This window comes from Rhamphochromis sp. 'chilingali' (genome assembly GCF_963969265.1).
Source record: "Rhamphochromis sp. 'chilingali' genome assembly, chromosome: 2".
Lineage (NCBI taxonomy): Eukaryota > Metazoa > Chordata > Actinopteri > Cichliformes > Cichlidae > Rhamphochromis > Rhamphochromis sp. 'chilingali'.
The window spans coordinates 38,930,397-38,950,355 of record NC_137930.1 but is presented as its reverse complement, the minus strand read 5'-3'; the positions used below and the strand labels follow the sequence as shown (position 1 = coordinate 38,950,355).

Sequence of the window (19,959 nt, the reverse complement as noted above, 5' to 3'; positions counted from 1 at the left end):
GTTTCTGTTTCTGTTAAAAGGGAGTATTTCTTTCCCGCTGCCACCGTAGCATTTGCTCAAAGGGGGTCACATGATAGTTGAGGCTGAGGCAGCTGTTGTTGTGATTTGGCACTATAAAAAATGAAACTGAGTGAGTGACTTTTTGCAATACAGTGCATAAACAAGTGTTCAAATAAATTAGATAGATAGATAGATAGATAGATAGATAGATAGATAGATAGATAGATAGATAGATAGATAGATAGATAGATAGATAGATAGATAGATAGATAGATAGATAGATAGATAGATAGATAGATACTGGCTTTATCATCATTTTACAGTGAAGTGTTTTTGTTTGTTTGTTTTTCACTTGCAGTACTTCTTCAAATTCTTCATTGTGTATTTAGTGGTGATTGAACACACTTCCAAATTTTAAAGCTTGAATTTATGATACCTTCCTTGATGTGTTGATTCTCTCTCTGGATGATGTTTTTATAGTAATTGACTTCCAGGTATGTAAACAGCCTCAGAGCATGTCTGAGCTCGCTGCTGTGAGTCACAGTTACGAGAACACAACTGCTCCATTTCCTGTGGTGGGATCCACATGGATTTCACAATCATTACTACACTGTTAGAAAAAGCATCTTGAAAAAACGGTAATATTCCGGCAGCTGGGGCGCCAAAATACGACCGTAAAATAACAAAAAATAACTGTCCCATAAAAATACGGTTATTTCCAGTAATGAAAATACAATTAGTTGCGCTAATTTGACATGGGATCTCGCCTTTTTCAAGTGCCGCTAAACATTGAATTAGGAACATGTTAATGTCATTAAACAATGAAATCATCTATAAATAGGGGGAAAAAACATCTTTAAAAAAAACGGTAATATTCCAGCAGCTGGGGCGCCAAAATACGACCGTAAAATAACAAAAAATAACTGTCCCATAAAAATACGGTTATTTTCAGTAATGAAAATAGAGTTTGTTGCGCTAATTTGACATGGGATTCTGCCTTTTCCAAGTGCTTTTAGACATTAAATTAGGAACATTTTTACGTGATCAAACAATGAAATTACCTATAAACAACAATCATAATACGTAAATGTACAGAAATATACAGTTAACAGTTGGTTTAAATAATAACTGATTGCATGCCCTGGGACAGACTGACAGAGGCGAGGCTGCCATATCGCACCATCGGCCTCTTTGGCCATAGGCGGTAGGTGAAGAGTCTTGACCACGGACACAACGACGGAGAGCGTCCGAGCCGGTGCGCAAACCGGCAACCTTCTGATCACAAGGCGAACTGCCAACTCTTGAGCCACGAACGCCCTAACTAGCAATGATAATAATACTTATGTGATGTAACACAAGCTTATAGGGCTCATGTTATATACTTTTCCATAGCATTAAATTTGAATTCAACAGTTCAATCTTTCAAATAACAGACATACATTTGTGAAATCATGATACATTTGTGAATGTATTTTAACAATCTAAATATGCATATGTACAACAAAATATATTTACAAAACAAGTAAACTGTGTTTTATTACATTTACAGTGATGTTATGTTATTTTACATTTACATAAGTAGACTGTGTCAGATCACAGTCTACTTATGTAAATGTAATGATATTCTAGAAAAACACACAACTGTAAAATACACAGTAAAATAATTTGACATTACTATTTTTTAGAACAGTGTAACTCAAATGCACTTCCAAACTGTGTTTATGGAGGAAGGCAGGCTACAGGAAGTAACCTGACACAGACAGTGACATTTGCCTGCTGTCTGTGTCAGTCATCAAACAGAAATCTGCTTTTCAACCACCTTCGAGCGGATGTTAATTGCCATAGCTATCACAACAACTCGACTTGATTCATGACAGTTTTTTCTGTCAAGAAATAAACAGTTCTACACAAGAGGATCATCACGATTATTATGATAATGATTGCATGGTTGTTATTGCTCTCACTCTTCGGAAAATATACACAAGATGGACAAGAAAACGGTGAGTATGTCGTCATCTTACCTTTGATAATCTACAGGTATGAAAGGTATCTGATATGTTTAATAAAGCCAAGAAATATTGATTTCAGATGCTGTGTTTCAGCTGCCTGTGCATACAAGATCATTTTTATGTGGAGTCTTTTTTTACTGGTCAAGCTTAATTTACATCAGCATGCAACAGTGGAGGTGCAACTCATTTTCAGGGACTTTGGAGTGTGTCTACATCATCTCGTTGATTGAGTGATTTGAGATTATTTGATTATAAGTGGGTGTTATAAATGTTGTCTTTAACTATTTTTATATGTGTGTGTAAATTATATTATTTTCCTCATCATCATTTTCCTCAGGAATTCCAAAATAAATTGGTTGGCTTTGAGTAATAGTGTTATCGATATCATGCACAGTTTGCATTGAACTAGCATCACTGAGCTGAAGAACAAAGCCGAGGTATCATTTAGTAATTACTTTCACTAGTTTGTGTGAACTTGTTGACCTTGTTTGTGCTGTGGCTGGATTTTAGAGAATTATTCATGAAAATGTTTTATAAATAATATGACTTGCTCTGTGTCCAGTTACACATCATCCTAACACTGTGCTGCTATCATGAGTATCAGTTAGCTGTATTGATTGTACAACATCACATGATTGCATCATGGCTTTTCTTTTTATCTTGCTTTTTATCCTCACACTTAATGCAGGCAATCACATGCTAATTCCCCATCTTCTCTTGCATAACATCTTAAGTGCAGAAGTAGAGCAGAGCTGTCATTGCCCAGTTTTACACTTCCTGTGCCCTCTGAGTTCCTCCCACAAAGAATTTAAAAACAAAAAGATGCACAGGAATGGATGTTTAACACAGAACCAGAAAGCTCTACATTGCTATGTCAGATTGCTTAGCATATTAAGATTTAAGAGATGTTTATATTTACTTAAGATCAATCTACTTCAGTGAGCACATAACAAGCTGACACAGATACAAGTTTGATGGAGCCACCATGTAATCTATAAGAGCAAGTTTTGTACTCCGGCATTTTGGCCATCACCATGTTCATGCTGAAACCAGAAGTGATCACATTTGGACAAGAAGGTTATCAGTGTGTATGGATGATCCACAAAGACTCATATTCAGTTCAATCCAATCCAATTCCCTCATGAATAAGCACTTGGTGACACTGGAAAGAAAAAACTCTTTTGGTCAGGACGAAACCTCTGACAGAACAAGGCAAATGACCCCAACCTTTGGGGGTTAGGGCAGAAAGACAGGACAAACATATTCTATGGAAGAGAGCTACACAATAATAAGTACTGCATTTAATGTACCGTGGTGTATAAACACATAGTGTCTAAAGAAGAAACACTTAGTGCATCATGGGAAGTCCCGCAGCTTGCAGCATAACTGGGTGATAAATTCAGGGTCACCTGATCCAGCCCTAACTATAGGCTTTAGTAAAAAATAAAGTTTTAAGCCTAATCTTAAAAGTAGAGATTATATTTGTCTCCTGAATCCAAACTGGAAGCTGGTTCCATAGAAGAGGGGCCTGAAAACTGAAGGCCCTTCCTCCCATCCTATATTCTAGGAACCACAAGTAAGCCTGAAGTGCTTTAATGGGGTGATGTCTGTGAAGGTTCTCAGTCATCCAGGTCATCGTAGTCAAAGGGGTGATATGGTACTATAAGCTCATTAAGATAAGATAGGGTTTGATTATTCAAGACCTTGTTTGTGAGGAGCAGGATTTTGAACTCAATTCTGGATTTAACAGGAAGCCAATGAAGGGAAGTCAGTATAGGAGAAATATGCTCTCTCATTCTAGTCCCCGTCAGTCTGTCAGACATCCTGATAATAATGAATTACAGTAGTCCAGCCTGGAAGTAATTAATGCATAAACTAGTTTTTCAGCGTCACTCTGAGACAGGATATTTCTATTTTTAGGGATATCGCCTAAATTGAATAAAGCAGTCCTACAAATTAGTTATATTTGTGTTATAATATGCACATTGCAAAACATACGGTATCCTGGTTAAAAACAACTCCAAGGTTCCTCACAGTGTTACTGGAGGCCAAAGTAATGCCATCCTGATCAAGCATCTGGTTAGCTACCATATTTTCAGGGCCAAGTACAATAACCTCAGCTTTATCTGAATTTAGAAGCAAAAAGTTAGAGGCCATCCAGGTCTTTATGTATTTAAAACATTCATGCAGTTTAACTAATTTGCGTATGTTATCTGGCTTCATGGACAGATAAAGTTGCAGTGAAAATGTATGCTATGCCTTCTGATGATAAGGGAAGCATGTATAATGTAAACAGAATTTGTCCTAGCACTGAACCCTGTGGAACTCCATAATTATTAGTGTGTGAAGAGGACTCTCCATTTACGCGAACAGACTGCAGTCTGTTAAACAGATATGATTCAAACTAGTGATGTGAGATACCACTGATTTCCTTTTTGATCCGATACCAAGTAAAAGTCAGGGTGGTATCGACGATACTGATCCGATACCGATACTCTGTACAAAAACGTAATGTTTCATTGTATTTCATAATACAATATATAATTGTATTATGTAATTGTAATAATATAACTTCATAATTATTGCAGGACATCAGACTACTTTTTTTATTGCTTAATAATGTAGAATTATCATGTAGAAATAAAAAACCTGAAGTTGTGCCCTATTTGAACATGTTGAGAGACAGACGTCTCTCAGGGAGTCCTGAGAGACGTCTGTCTCGCCCTAGCAGCACCTGTCCCTCTCCTCCTCTTCAGTTCGCCTCAACATAAGCTCGTCATATTCTGTGATGTGATTTACTCTCAGGTGTTTGACGAGGTTAGTGGTGTTGCCACAACACGTCACTGTCTTGCCACATGTATCGCAAACCGCGCCTCGGCCGTTTGTGGAGGTAAAATACGTGCACACATGACTCCATTTATGCTCAGCCATTGTTGTGAGTGCGCACGCCAGGGGCTGGACACATTTATACAGCTGTGTTTTGCACATGACTATGAAAGGCGTAAGAGGAAATAGTTCCTTCCAATTTAGACAATCCGAATGATATAGTTTCTTTCCACTTTGTTCCTGTTAATGAAAAACTACAAATTTACCCCAAAGTACTAAAATATCGATATTTTAATATGAAAATTGATTCTAGAGCATACAGGGAGTGCAGAATTATTAGGCAAGTTGTATTTTTGAGGAATAATGTTATTATTGAACAACAACCATGTTCTCAATGAACCCAAAAAACTCATTAATATCAAAGCTGAATGTTTGTGGAAGTAGTTTTTAGTTTGTTTTTAGTTTTAGCTATTTTAGGGGGATATCTGTGTGTGCAGGTGACTATTACTGTGCATAATTATTAGGCAACTTAACAAAAAACAAATATATACCCCTTTCAATTATTTATTTTTACCAGTGAAACCAATATAACATCTCCACATTCACAAATATACATTTCTGACATTCAAAAACAAAACAAAAACAAATCAGCGACCAATATAGCCACCTTTCTTTGCAAGGACACTCAAAAGCCTGCCATCCATGGATTCTGTCAGTGTTTTGATCTGTTCACCATCAACATTGCGTGCAGCAGCAACCACAGCCTCCCAGACACTGTTCAGAGAGGTGTACTGTTTTCCCTCCTTGTAAATCTCACATTTGATGATGGACCACAGGTTCTCAATGGGGTTCAGATCAGGTGAACAAGGTGGCCATGTCATTAGTTTTTCTTCTTTTATACCCTTTCTTGCCAGCCACGCTGTGGAGTACTTGGACGCGTGTGATGGAGCATTGTCCTGCATGGAAATCATGTTTTTCTTGAAGGATGCAGACTTCTTCCTGTACCACTGCTTGAAGAAGGTGTCTTCCAGAAACTGGCAGTAGGACTGGGAGTTGAGCTTGACTCCATCCTCAACCCGAAAAGGCCCCACAAGCTCATCTTTGATGATACCAGCCCAAACCAGTACTCCACCTCCACCTTGCTGGCGTCTGAGTCGGACTGGAGCTCTCTGCCCTTTACCAATCCAGCCACGGGCCCATCCATCTGGCCCATCAAGACTCACTCTCATTTCATCAGTCCATAAAACCTTAGAAAAACCAGTCTTGAGATATTTCTTGGCCCAGTCTTGACGTTTCAGCTTGTGTGTCTTGTTCAGTGGTGGTCGTCTTTCAGCCTTTCTTACCTTGGCCATGTCTCTGAGTATTGCACACCTTGTGCTTTTGGGCACTCCAGTGATGTTGCAGCTCTGAAATATGGCCAAACTGGTGGCAAGTGGCATCTTGGCAGCTGCACGCTTGACTTTTCTCAGTTCATGGGCAGTTATTTTGTGCCTTGGTTTTTCCACACGCTTCTTGCGACCCTGTTGACTATTTTGAATGAAACGCTTGATTGTTCGATGATCATGCTTCAGAAGCTTTGCAATTTTGAGACTGCTGCATCCCTCTGCAAGATATCTCACTATTTTTGACTTTTCTGAGCCTGTCAAGTCCTTCTTTTGACCCATTTTGCCAAAGGAAAGGACGTTGCCTAATAATTATGCGCACCTGATATAGGGTGTTGATGTCATTAGACCACACCCCTTCTCATTACAGACATGCACATCACCTAATATGCTTAATTGGTAGTAGGCTTTAGATCCTATACAGCTTGGAGTAAGACAACATGCATGAAGAGGATGATGTGGACAAAATACTCATTTGCCTAATAATTCTGCACTCCCTGTAAATTACTGGTATCGGAAGAATCGATATTTCAATATCGATCCGCACACCACTAATTCAAACCACTGCAGTGCAGTACCTGTAATACCTACAGCGTGCTCTAATCCCTGTGATAAAATGTTACGGTCAGCAGTAGCCTAGCAGCTTCTGCACTGTGATGAATTCTAAATCCTACCTGAAACTCTTCATATAAATTGTTCCTTTGCAGATAAATTATTAGCTGTTTAACAACCTTTTTCAAGAATTTCTGAAAAAGAAAATGGCCTATAATAATTAGCTGGGTCAAGTGACTGCTTTTTAAGTAGTAGTTTAATTACCCTGCCATAAAGGTCTGTGGTATCATCCTTTAATAGATATAAAATGTCTTTGAGCAGTCTTGTCAAGAAGATTGTAAATCAGAAGATTGATCTGAGAGAAAAAGTGTAAAAAAAAAAAAAAAAGTAGCTGCAGATTCAAATATTAGATCCAGTTCTAGGTTCACAGAAGAGCAAATATTGTTTCACGGAATATAAGGACCGTATACAGTACAGTAATTTTTTAAGGGTGTTAAACTTTATTGTAGCACCCAGGAGAAAAGCCACACTGGTTTTTAACTCGCAGTGGTGGCTCAGTGTTTGTTTTATTTTATGAGTTTAAGGAGTGTTTTGATTTGGAAATGACTAGTAGTATCAGATCCAAGAAGTGGATTGCCACTGATAAAGGTAACAGCACTAAAGGTGACATTACTAGAAACCAGAGGCTTTAACAGAGCATCGGTACTGAGAAAAGTGTAACGCTATTGGCACCACTATCCTGTGTCTTTACTGACTGCTGTTCAAATAGCCCAACAATTATGTTTTTAAGCCATGTTTAAAGTGTTCCACTTTAAACATGGAATTTCTCCTTTAGGTGTGTTGTGTTGTGGACCTCAGAATGTAACTCTTGCCCACAACGATCAGACACTCCTGTTAAAGTGGGAAGATGACCCTTCTTGCTCTGTGATACGAGATGGGCTCGTGTACGAGCTGCAGCTTCTCATAGCAGACAAACCTGAACACAATGTAAGAGATTATTATGGGTAACTATAATCCTCACTTCTGTAGCCTCCAAACAAAGAACTGTTGCTCTAATGTGTTTGTGATAATGTTGTAGGGTGAAGTTGTTGTGGCACCTGCACAGATAGGATCTACTCATTCCTGGAAATGGACTTCCCATTTACCATCGCAGTGTGCTCGCCATTCAGTCCGGCTCAGGTCCCAATACAACAACCAATCAAGCCCATGGATGCAGAAGACACTACCTGGTTATTGTTGAATTCAAATCATTTAGATTTTCATAATTCTTACACATTTTACAGTTGTGCTTATTATGCCTCATTGTTGTTGTTTGGCAGGGATGCAAAGCCCAGCAGAAATATCAGTTTTCCCAAAGGATAAAATACTTGAAGTAGGCAGCAGAGCCACATTCTGCTGCATTGTGCCAGAAGGAAAAGGTTTCAGGAGAATGTATGTAAATGGGTATAAAGGCATGGAAAAAAAGATCAGTGAACATGTGCATGCCCTGACTGTCCACCTGGAACAACAATCAGAAAACTGGAGTGATGTAATATGTGAAACAACCAAAGGAGACATCAGTGGAGCCAGTTTTCACGCTGGCTGTAAGTATGAAGCAGCAGGTTGAGATGATGGTTTTGTTTTGTTTTTTTAAATTTATCTTCTAAATACAGATTGCTGGTTCTTATGGTTTTTTCTTGGTATTTGCCATAAATTTAGACCCCCCTGGTGACAGTGATCTTCAGTGTGAAACCCGGGATCTGGAATCTGTCGATTGTTTTTGGAATATAGGAAGGAAAATGGAGGAACTTGCCATAGTCAGAAGAAAATACCAGCTTCATGGAAGGTATAATACAACCACAGGGTTCACTATGGAAGCAATTTACTTGTTTACTTATAAACAAGTAAATAAAATGTAATCTGACAACTTCAAAGGATTCACTGATTCACTCGGCACTTTATTAGGAACCCCTGTTCAAATGTAGCAGAGGTCGGAAGATCATGGCTCACTGCCAAATTTAAACCTTGAAAGCACTGAAATATAAACTGGGAAAAAAAACCTACCCGTAGTTCATACTGGGAAAGTTCACTGTGTGGGAGAATGGTCTTTCTAAAACTGACCAGACTTCACTGTGTGTGTGTGTGTGTGTGTGTGTGTGTGTGTGTGTGTGTGTGTGTGTGTGTGTGTGTGTGTGTGTGTGTGTGTGTGTGTGTGTGTGTGTGTTTTAAAGCATTTCTTCCTTATTCTCACTGTGATTAATAGTCACAAAGAGAATCAAACATCTATCAGGATTCTTTAAAATAAAAATTAATAATTTAATAACTGCACGCCGCTATAACCTTGCTCCTGAAACATTTTTGCAGCTTGTTAGTAACATACATACAGAAGAGTAGAAACAGTAAAAATGATAAATCTCGAGGTGCCAACCTCTTTTGTGTTAATCTTATCTGTAGATCTGAATGGTACCTACCTGCCTTTAGTGGTTTTTCATTTTTCATGTTTGACTTTGTTTAATTTCTATGATTTGTTTCAAATTATCTGACAAGCCTGTTACGCAGTTAAGCAACAAACGTCATTACATGACTGTAATATTTAACTTCATCTATTAAAATGTTTTATGTTGTTGTAGCAGAGTCCCCAAACTTACAGTACGCAGTTGGTGTTTAGATTGAAGATGAATCAATAATAAAACAGATAATTTGACTTATTTTGGAAATGGCTTGATATCAGGCTTAGTCAACATGATGGTCAGATGCACCCAAAAGGCTTTTATTTTCTTCTCTGGATAAAATCATTTTTAATGTGAGTTGTAATTTAAAAATGATAATAAACTGAAACAGCAATAATGAATTTATGCATCAACAAATAAAGACAAGCCAAAGATTCAGTTCCACGGGTCATTTTTGAAAACTTTAGGCCAATTTTTTTTAAATAGTATAAAGGCCACTGGTTTGATTTCAGGAAGAGATACAAATTTCCTCTTCAGTTGCAGTATGAAAGGCATCCAGTATAAAAGTCTTCCAAATCAAAACACAGGGGTACCTGCTCTGGTAACCCCTTGTGAAAAGGGAATAGCTGACAGTAGCTTTAACTTGATGTGTTAACTTGATGTGTTAAAAATGGCCAAAGTGCAATTTTTGGCACTTTAACTTGATAGCAATGGTCTACAACAGCACTGCTTTCAGCTAAGTAGACTTGTGAAAAACTGTTTTCCCCCATTCCTGATTTTATATTGTTTTGTATGTTTGTGCCTCTGTGTTGTTGTTAATATTTAAGCAGTGTATATTTTTACATTTTAGCCCATGCAACATTGGACCAATGCATCAATTGGGTAAATGCTCGCAAAAAGTGGAGCTGGATGCTGCTGAGAGGAACTGGACCTTAACAGTCACTAATCCTCTGGGAAAGCTCGAGCTCCATGACAGGGTGGACCTGACCAAAAGAGGTAAAACTTTGGAAAAAACGAGGGGGAAAAGGCTATTCTTAATCTTTAAGATCAGCTGATTGTTGTGATCTCTTGTTTTAGTGCACATGGTTGCTCCAGACAAAGTGGCAGCTTCAACTGTGAACCCCAGAAACATCAGTCTGAAATGGAGCTGGACTGTGAAGAAGTACAGTAATCTCAACATCACATGCCAAGTAGATGTCAGTGATGGAAACTCTAATACCAAAGTGAGTAGATTAAAAAAGAAAGTTTACATATTGGCTTTTCAAAGTAAAAGTCTTCACTGAAGTCAGCTAACATAATTCTTGTCCTTGTAGGTTTACCAGACTGAAAACATTGGAGTTGGCCTCACAGCTGCAGTCATCAAGGACTTGATACCACACTGGGACTATGACGTGAGGGTCCGATGTGGAACAGCACAGCATTTCTGGAAATGGGGTGACTGGAGCAATAGTGTCAAAATCCGCACGAAGGGTGATGGTAAGTTGTTTTTGTTTTTTGTTTTTTAAGAGAAAAGACTTTAAAAATGTGTGAATGTAACAGATGTCGTTTGTCTGGTTGCACCACAGTTCCAGATGCTCTTGACGTGTGGATGAAGGTGAAGGCAGACCAGGCTGTAATCTCCTGGAAGGTGAGTCCAAGTTGGCTTTTACAAAGTGTTTTTTTAAAGTCACTAAGTCTGGAAACTGACTCAGTTTCAAGTGGTCACCAGTGGAATTAAAAAATACACTTTTACTTACAGCTAGTCTGTAAAGCAATACTAAATATTAATAAACTTATGTGGGAAAAAAATATATTTTAATAAACGTATTTAAAATATCAGTGCAACAACTTATACAGTTAGAAAGTGATGTTTCAGAGGACACAGTTACCATTTCAGGTCTTGATGTTACATCTCCACAGGTGCCACTGACCAATCAGAGCCATGGAGAAATCTTTGACTACAAAGTGTCCTGGGCAAAGACCAAAGACAAAAATCAGTCAAACCAAACCAACGTGTCCAGAAGCAATCACAGTCTTACACTCACGCTGGACCCCAGTGAGGAGTACATGGTCACTGTCACGGCTAGAAACATAAACGGCAGCTCATCACCATCGACCATCATCATCCCCCGCAGCAATCTAGGTATGAAGCTAACAGAGCACCACACATTACAGATAAGCTCACTTTGATTTCCATTTGGGGAAGAGGTTTGATTTTATCTAATCTGTGCAGAAGGCTGTAAGCAAAAGGTTTTCCAAACTAATGCAGAAAAGGAATAGCAGTTTTCATGATCACATGATTGAGATTATATCTATTATAAGTATACAAATTTGTAATTGTTGTGTTTATATTCTATATGTCCAAGTCATGATGAGTATGTACATTTTTGCACATTTTATTGGTCTGCAAAGGGAAGCTAAATGCCTTAAAAGTACATTTGCCTGTAAGCAAATGGTTTTCAAAACAAATGCAGAATTTGACAAATTAATTTCCCTGCTCAAATAATGTAATATATTATAAGTTTACAAATAGTGATTCATGAAGAGTATAGAAATTCTGGCCTCATCTTAAAAGGGAAGCCAAATCCCCTAAAAATTGCACTGCATTCTTTCTAATGCCCATAAGGGGGCACCTCCTTGCTTTAGAGTCTAAGAGTCCTTGGAGTGGGACACTCTGCTTCAGTCAGGTCATAAAAACAATGGATGATCTCAAAGTTGCTATGTTCATTTTTCATGTAGAGTCATGGGTAAAACTGTTTTTTAACGAGGCTCATTTTTCAGATACATCCGAGGTGAAGACCTCCTGGATCAGTGGCAGCAATGGTAGCTTCTTCCTGTCCTGGCCTGATAGTCCTAATGCCAGCTGTGGCTACATAGTGGACTGGTGTCCAGTCTTCGGTAATTGCACCTTCGAGTGGATGAAAGTGCCTCCCAACAGAACTCATACCACAGTTTTTTCAAGTACGTCCTCATCTTTGCCTACAAAACTGTTGCAGATCATATTTGCATCTGTTTCAGCACAGCTCCTTTTGTTGTTCCAGAGAACTTTGAAGATGGTCGGAGATACCTGCTGTCCATATACGCCTGCACTGAGGGAGCTGCGGTGCTACTACAGAGAAGAAAGGGCTACATCAGAGAGACCAGTAAGACTGATTCAGTGATTTCTCACAAAATGCGATGGTTCAATCAGCAGTGTATTTTATGCATGTCACATCTTTCCAGAAATAGGAGTCGAGCTGTTTAAACTCAAATACAAACAGGAAGACTCGGCTGTTGAGGTATCCTGGGAGCCCATACCTCTGGAAAAGCAGACTGCTTCCATCCATGGATATATTCTCTACTACCAGGACAAGAGCGGGAACGTTTTTAACGTGAGCACAGGTACAGTATGAAGGCATACTCACTCAGGCCAGCTATGATTTCAGTCTGGACATTAAGCACAGGATCAGCACTTTTTCATAGGTGCTCTGTTAGCTGAAGTTTAATTCATTGTTAGTATTTACCTCCTGGCATATGATGACCTTCCTCTTCCAGTATTTGCATCAGGAAATGGCTAATAACACAAGTTTTAACAAATGGACACAATGCCCCCTTGTGGTAGTCTAAAAACAAAACAAGCCTCCTTTTGAGGTCTCAGCCTGTAGATTTAGGCTAAACATGATTGTGAATGCAATAATTCATTAAAAATAATTTTTGAATTGATTGCAGACACACACTAATCACCCCAAAAATGTCCAAATTCTTAGACACCATTTTTTTTGCACCCTTTACAGTAACCTGAACATGTTGCCGACGAGTTGTTTACAAATTGATTGGCACTCGGACGATGACACACTTAATCACACTATTAAGTTTCACTACTGATAACAAAGTCCTGGTTTTGTTTCTCCACACACAAAGATTAGCTTGTAACTGAGATAAATAAAGTAAGTCTCCAGTGTTGCCCGATGATCGTAAACATGTATTTATGTTGTAATAATGGCGGTCACTCTGTGTTGATTTAGATGATCCTGAAGCCACCAGCCTCACTGCAAAGAACCTGAACATCAGTATGTACACCTTCACGGTGACAGCATCAACAGCATTTGGACTTTGTGGTAATTCATCCATCAATGTCACCTTGAATCCCCCGAGTAGGTTAATTATTTCCCCATATGGACTATTTTATTTAGTAAGACTGTCAACATTTGTCATTTTCTTTGAATTACTTGATGTGATTTATTGTTTTCACCAGCTGATCAACTGATAATGCTGATCTTGATATCCCTGGGAGCAGTTTTTCTTATTCTGTCTGTCAGCACAATTATCTGCTATAGACACTGGGCATGGTAAGCAATGCACATTTATTTTCATTGTAATCTCTCTCTTTTTCTCATTCTCATTTTCCCCCCATTTATTTATATTCATTTTTTAACCCAACAGCATCAAGCACAAAGTCTGTCCTCCAATCCCGAAGCCAGTGCTGACTGAGTGGCTAACAGTAAGTTGTCACATTAAAGCAGACCTTCCCAAAGTGTGGGGCCCGCCCCTAGGAGGGGCGCAGAGCCATTGCGTTGGGGGGGGGGGGGGGGGGGGGGGGGAGACAAAACGCTTGGACACTGCTAGCATGCGTGGCTAGCGTCCACAGAAACGCAAAGCAGGAGATGAAGCACAGCTGAATATGTTTCCAAACCAACTTCATTCTAAGCCAAAGACTAGAAAATATGGTGAAGCATGTCTGCTATCCGGGGATAGTTATAACGTGGGTCAGTTGTAACACTTCCAGTTTCTCCAATCAGGGCTAAGTTTCAAATGATGTGACTCATCCTGTGCATGCCCAACTCAGTTCTGCTATCACATGTGAAAAATCAGCACATTTCGTCAAACACAGACAATTTAACATGAAAAAAAGTAATTTGTATGCCAAAAAGTAAGTTTTTCTACTTTATTTCAATGTTTAATAGCATTATCTGCTTTGCAGTTAAACTCATCAAACTTAAATTATGTTATTTGTATGTCTATGGGGATATATTCTGTGTAGGTCTTTAGTGCTAATGTTTTAGCCGTTGGCTGTAATGTTAGCTAGTTTATGGCTATAGGAGTCTGGGTCAGTTGTAACAATAATGCAGATGTTACAACTTACCACACTATTACTTTAACTTATATTAAACAAGTTGGGGCAACGACATCAGCAGAGAGAGGTTCACTGGTCGCATTTGTATATGCGGTTAATGCCATTGGCAACACAATTCCTCCACTGTTTGTGTTCCCACACATACATTATGCAGACCACTGTGTCAGAGATGGACCAGTAGGAAGTATTGGTAGTGGAAATAAATCAGGATGGGTGCAAGAAACAGATTTCCTCATCTTTCTGAAGCACTCTGCAAACCACACCAAGGTAAGCCATGATAAAAAGTAATGGAATTGCGATGCTGGTGAACAACTACATTTTTTCAGCTTCATTGTTATGCTCAAAATTGGTGCAAGAGTTGTAGGTTATAATGCCCACTGAGCCAATGAGGCCAAACTCAAGGAAGACCAACCAAAATTAATGAAATATTCAGTTTCAGAAAATTCCATAATTTGTCTTTTTTGGGGGGTTGGAATATGTTCAAAAGCTAGATTTCTGCATTCTGTCACACACACACACAGAGCTACATAAATGGATGTAAGTGCATTCATGTGTTGAATAAACAAAGATTACATGTTAATGTTTTGTTAGTACCCTTATTTCATTGTGTTACATTTTACCCCAGGATATGTTACAACTAACCCAGACTATGGGGTTAATTGTAACATTTCACTCTTCGTGTTTGAGACCATATCATGCAATGAGTAATTGTGCTGCAGAGAAAATAGCTGCACTATTTAATAGAAGAGACATGTAAATACTTTGCATTACATTTTGAATCCACTACCTTAAAAGAGCTTCAATTTACAGACAGAAATGTCAGAAATGTTACAACTATCCCCGGTCTCCCCTATTTTGTCTCTATCTGTGTGATGAACTCTGTATTCCTCGTCCACATGTAAACGGAAAAATTGAGTTTTAAAAAATCTCCGTTTTCGGTGATTCGAAACGCTGTTTACGTGTGGACGAAACAGCTGCGTTTTCAAAAATACCCGTGTAGGTGCAGACGTAACGTAAAAGAGTTAGTAGTTTATTTCATTACTACCTGTGATTTATTGCAGATTACTTGCATTTGCTTAATTGTTTACTAAATGTTTGAAGTGTGAAATAAACCGCAATGGAGCAAAATATGGGTGTTTGTGGTTGGAGGATGTGTGCGTGTGCACGTGCGAGAAGGGGGGCGAACATTTTTCTTGTAAAACAAAAAAAAGTTTGGGAACCACTGCATTAAAGGATAACTTTGACGGGGCACTTAACAATACCTAACCAATTCGTTTCCGGTACCAAACACAACTTTAACTCAAGTTAAAATGTTTGCATCAGTAAAATGTCTTTTTTTCTCCTTTTAATACCACAAAATTCATTTCTTTTCGTGTAAACAAGCAAATTAAAATGCTTTGTACTGACTCACATCTGGAGCCATTCAAGGAGTGTTTGGCTGACTAATATGCTACATCTATACATCCTTCTATTGTACTAATCAATTATTTATTGGTTTCACTATCATAATCCAGATGTCTTTCCTGTGAATGTGAGGTCATTTTCTTTATTTTTCAGGATGAACATACCGTTCGTCATCTTCACTTTGATCAGAGACACTACAGGGAGGTCTGGGATGTTCCGGAGCTGCATGATTATTTTAGTGCACCACAGCCTGTTGTTGGCCAGGACTACATGCCTTCTTTTTCCTTCTCTCAGACTCCCAAAGGTTACTAAAATAAGCTTCTGAAGAAACTCCAGCCACCCCTTACTTTACCCACTACAGGCCTCACATCTCAGCCAGGCGTTCTGTCTTTTCCAGGAAATGATGTATTTCCTAACCCTTCATATAACCTGAGAGTGCAGGGTGAGGACCAGCAGTCACAATCACATCTTCAGATCCAGCAGGGCATATGTATAATTGATAGCTTTCATGAATACCAGCCTCAGAGCCCTGAAGAGACCTTTACCGCAACTCATCCTGAGGACGTACCAGACAGTCCTCTTTCATATTCGTTCACGTACATTTTGTTGCCACAGAAGACATCCAAGCAGCTGCTGCATGTGTGAACACATTTAAAACTTATGTGAGTACTTCAGGCATCGTTAACTGCTGTATAGTTCATCCATCATCCACCAGTTCATCATTGAGTCAACTAGGGTTAGGGTTGGGTTTTGCTTTAGTCACACACTAAACAGGCATAATTTTAAGTGTAAAAGATGTTTCCTTTCAATAAAGTCTCAGACTCACTGCCCAGCCCTAACCTGGTGGATGCTGGGTATGATTACTATATATCATGCATGTATGAATCTCTATAGAAGTGATAATTATAGTCATAAACAAGCTTTCTAATAGTGAGTTTGGCTTCATGCTTTCCGGTAATTGTGAGCCACCTTTACCACATATTTTAAGAACGCAAAAGAAAGAAAGAAACGAATGTTCTCAGAAACAGCAGAACAGTAAAACTCCTACAAGTTCTCCCTAAGGTTAATTAGTGGACTTCATGGTAAGCATGTGTACCTCTTTGAAGGCCAAATCAGCACATATATGTTGCCAAGCGGTAAAAGGTCCATATTAACAACAATTCTTCAACTTGTTTATGTGCAAAATCAGAAGTAAAACGTCGCTTCAGAGAACATTTCTACCAGTTGGAGGTTTTTTTTGTTTGGTTTTGTTGTCAAGTTTACTGAACCTTGTGTCATTTTAATACTGTATAACAATAAAAACATATTAATAAAAGGAAATGCAAACTTTATTTAAACTTATTCTAATGCATGTAGTAAACTCAAGCAAATGATTTTTTTTTTAAATGGTAACTTTCCCTCACACCTAAAAGAGAAGTGATCACATTCAGGGGTAACATGAGATTCAGTAGGTGTATCGACTCAAAGACTCAAAAAAGAACCAAAATAATCTACATCACAAGCTCCAATAGATTTTATGTACAGAGTTACAGAGTGGGATTAGCTGAGCTGTGCTGCTGCTCGTTGTGTTTCTATCAGACTGATTTCAACAAGATAAACAGCTGATTGTGAAAGATTTTACACTCCTTACACCTTGCCTTAAACTGCATGTTTAGATATTCTTCTGTTCTCCTCCCCCACATGTAGGGTTGTGGGGAAGGTTATAGCTAAAGAGTTTAACTGCAGGCACATTCCATCTGAAGGTTCTGGTTTTCTTATCTAGTAAGGGATGTTCACTCCCTGCCGTTTAGGAGCTCGCCTGTATATGGTGGACCGTTAAAGGGGTTAAACCGTATACAGGGGTGGCGGGAGATGACCCTTTTTATGACCAGGGATGTTGTTAAAACGGTTGTAACCAGGAAGTCACACACAGAGACACACGTGTTCGCACGTGTCGCACACGCAGTGTTTTAACCTTTTATGGCCATATGGGTGGTGCTTGTGTGTTCACTGAATAAAGGCTGCAGGGAATACTGGTTCTTTGGGGTTGGCTGGGAACAGGTGGAGGAACTTTCAGCTCCAAGGGCCTGATTCCAACCAGGCTTCCCTTGCGTGCAAGTTAAAAACCGGTTGAACTCTGTTTGTCTTGCTTTGTTCACGGGTGATAAGTCTCTGAACCAGCGGGGCCTGCAAGCTCAGACCTAACACTTACACTTACCATGAATATCACCATCTTTCGCCATCTCTGACTGAGGCTACGTCCACACTAATGTGTTTTTGTTTGAAAATGCATCGTTTGTTCTCCATTTTGGCCTCCCGTCCACACTGACACGGTGTTTTCCCCAAAGGAAAACACAGTATTTTCATAACGCTCTCGAAAACGCATACATTTGAAGACGGTGCTTCCGCATCGCAGTGTGGACAGCGAAGTCATGTCATGTGATGCAGTCATGTGACCAAACACATAAACACTCCCATCACTAGTGATGACTGAGAGCTTTGCTCTCCACTAAGCATCTTTCTTTCATGTAGCTGCTGAGAGGTCTCTTCTGTTGATTTGTTTTCATAAAAACCCTGAAATAACCTTTGATTCAATGCTGTAAACCAATGAAACTTGAAAAGTTGTAAAGAAACAGCTCAAACTGACAGTGAAGCGCCATGAAAAACATGTGACCTCCTGCACTGATGTTGTCTTAATGAGTAATGAACACTAGAGGGAGCCAGTGCAGCATTAGTGATGAGGGTGCGCTCTCACTTGGGGGGCTAAGTGTCCCTCTTCATGTGAGAAAGCGCTACATTTTTGTTCCATTTTATTCCTTGTTCCACAGTTTGAAGTATTTTTGCACATTTTGACTAGTTCTGCAGGACACCTACATTTCCGACTGTTTATGAAGGGAAGGAATTATATTACATTCAGACGAAAAGCATACACCAATCTATGGGTACAAGACAATGTGGGAGTATATCAAGACTATTGCATGAGACCAAGAGAACAAACTTAAGCTTCTTTTTTTTGTACCTTACTTACCAAGAGATTTCAGAATATATGTATCATATACACTCTAAATGTATTTTATTTTTATTGTAGTTTGTTTCAACCAGAACTGTCGCACATTAGGAGTGCAATGCAGAAACGGCCCTAACCAATCTGGCGCCCTAGGCAAGATTTTAGGTGGCGCCCCCTACATCAGCAGTGTAGTGTAATGTTGTAACAAATAATATTTCTATTAAATAAGCTTTACTTTGCATTTTAATTAACGTGGGATTATTTTTTGTATTTAGAAATAATAGTACTAACTTTTTTTTTTTTCTTTTCAACATTTGTGGCACTGGCGTGGCGCCCCCTGATGGACGGCGCCCTTAGCATTTGCCTATACGGCCTATGCCACGAGCCGGCCCTGGTGCAATGTATACATTTACACAGCAATTGCACTTAGCTGTATTTCTGAGGTACTTCTACTCTTTCTGCATGTACAGATTCTTTTGTTTAAATGAGCTACATGCTTTAGTAACAGCCAGAGGCATGAATCGCTTTAAGTTCAGCAGTTTAGTCAGGCACTCTTTCACATTTCAGATGACTTGTTAGTTGAAAAAAAAAAAAAAACTCACTGAAATCTCAAATTGCTTGGCTGTACTTACTGTGCATAACAAAAGGATTTGATGGATAAAAACAGAAAAACAGTTCAACCTTCTTTTTGTGCTCCTACATGTCCTCAGCCCTCCTGGAATGACAGAAAAAAAAAAACTAACAAAAACAAGTCAGCGAGGATACATGTGATTTCTGACCAAGATGAGAAATCAAACACTGGAGAAACACATGCAGTTCCTGTATCGTCCACATGAGGTTGACTCTAGAACAGAATCAGTCCCCACAGTCTGTTCTTAGGGTGAGCTTCACAAACAGGTTTCTTTGATTTACTGCAGCAACATTTTTTATATGGTAGAAAAACTCAGCAGTGTTTGATGTGTTCTTAAACTGCTTTATGTACTTTAACTGGGCGTGTGTTTTTCATAAATCTTTAAGCAGCAGTTTTAGTGGTTTGCCACATGAAGAGGAAACAGGTCTGTATGTGGCCCAGGATGTAAAATGATTTTCACACCCCTGGTTTAGATGAAAAGATTATGGTTTTTTCAAAAATAAAAAAACAACAAAAACTGAAACATTTTTAAATTGAGAGCAATTCATTTTATTTATGATTTGACAAAACAGCAGTATTTTATCTCCAGGAATTAGAACACGCGAAATAGCTAGCAGCTAAGTCCACATTTTAATTTTTCAAACAACT

At 38.9% G+C, this 19,959-nt stretch overlaps 1 pseudogene across 1 annotated transcript; it reads left to right on the top strand.

The window, feature by feature from the left end:
• Positions 1 to 1,886: 1,886 nt before the first annotated feature.
• LOC308391882 (leukemia inhibitory factor receptor-like) lies at positions 1,887 to 16,902 on the top strand (annotated as a pseudogene). The gene is made up of 17 exons (XR_013974769.1): positions 1,887 to 2,000; positions 7,605 to 7,756; positions 7,848 to 7,998; positions 8,089 to 8,352; positions 8,468 to 8,594; positions 10,049 to 10,194; positions 10,276 to 10,421; positions 10,521 to 10,674; positions 10,764 to 10,825; positions 11,098 to 11,320; positions 11,959 to 12,138; positions 12,219 to 12,320; positions 12,400 to 12,558; positions 13,182 to 13,310; positions 13,412 to 13,505; positions 13,600 to 13,657; positions 15,848 to 16,902. The product of XR_013974769.1 is annotated as a leukemia inhibitory factor receptor-like (transcript).
• The last annotated feature ends 3,057 nt before the right edge of the window (positions 16,903 to 19,959 follow it).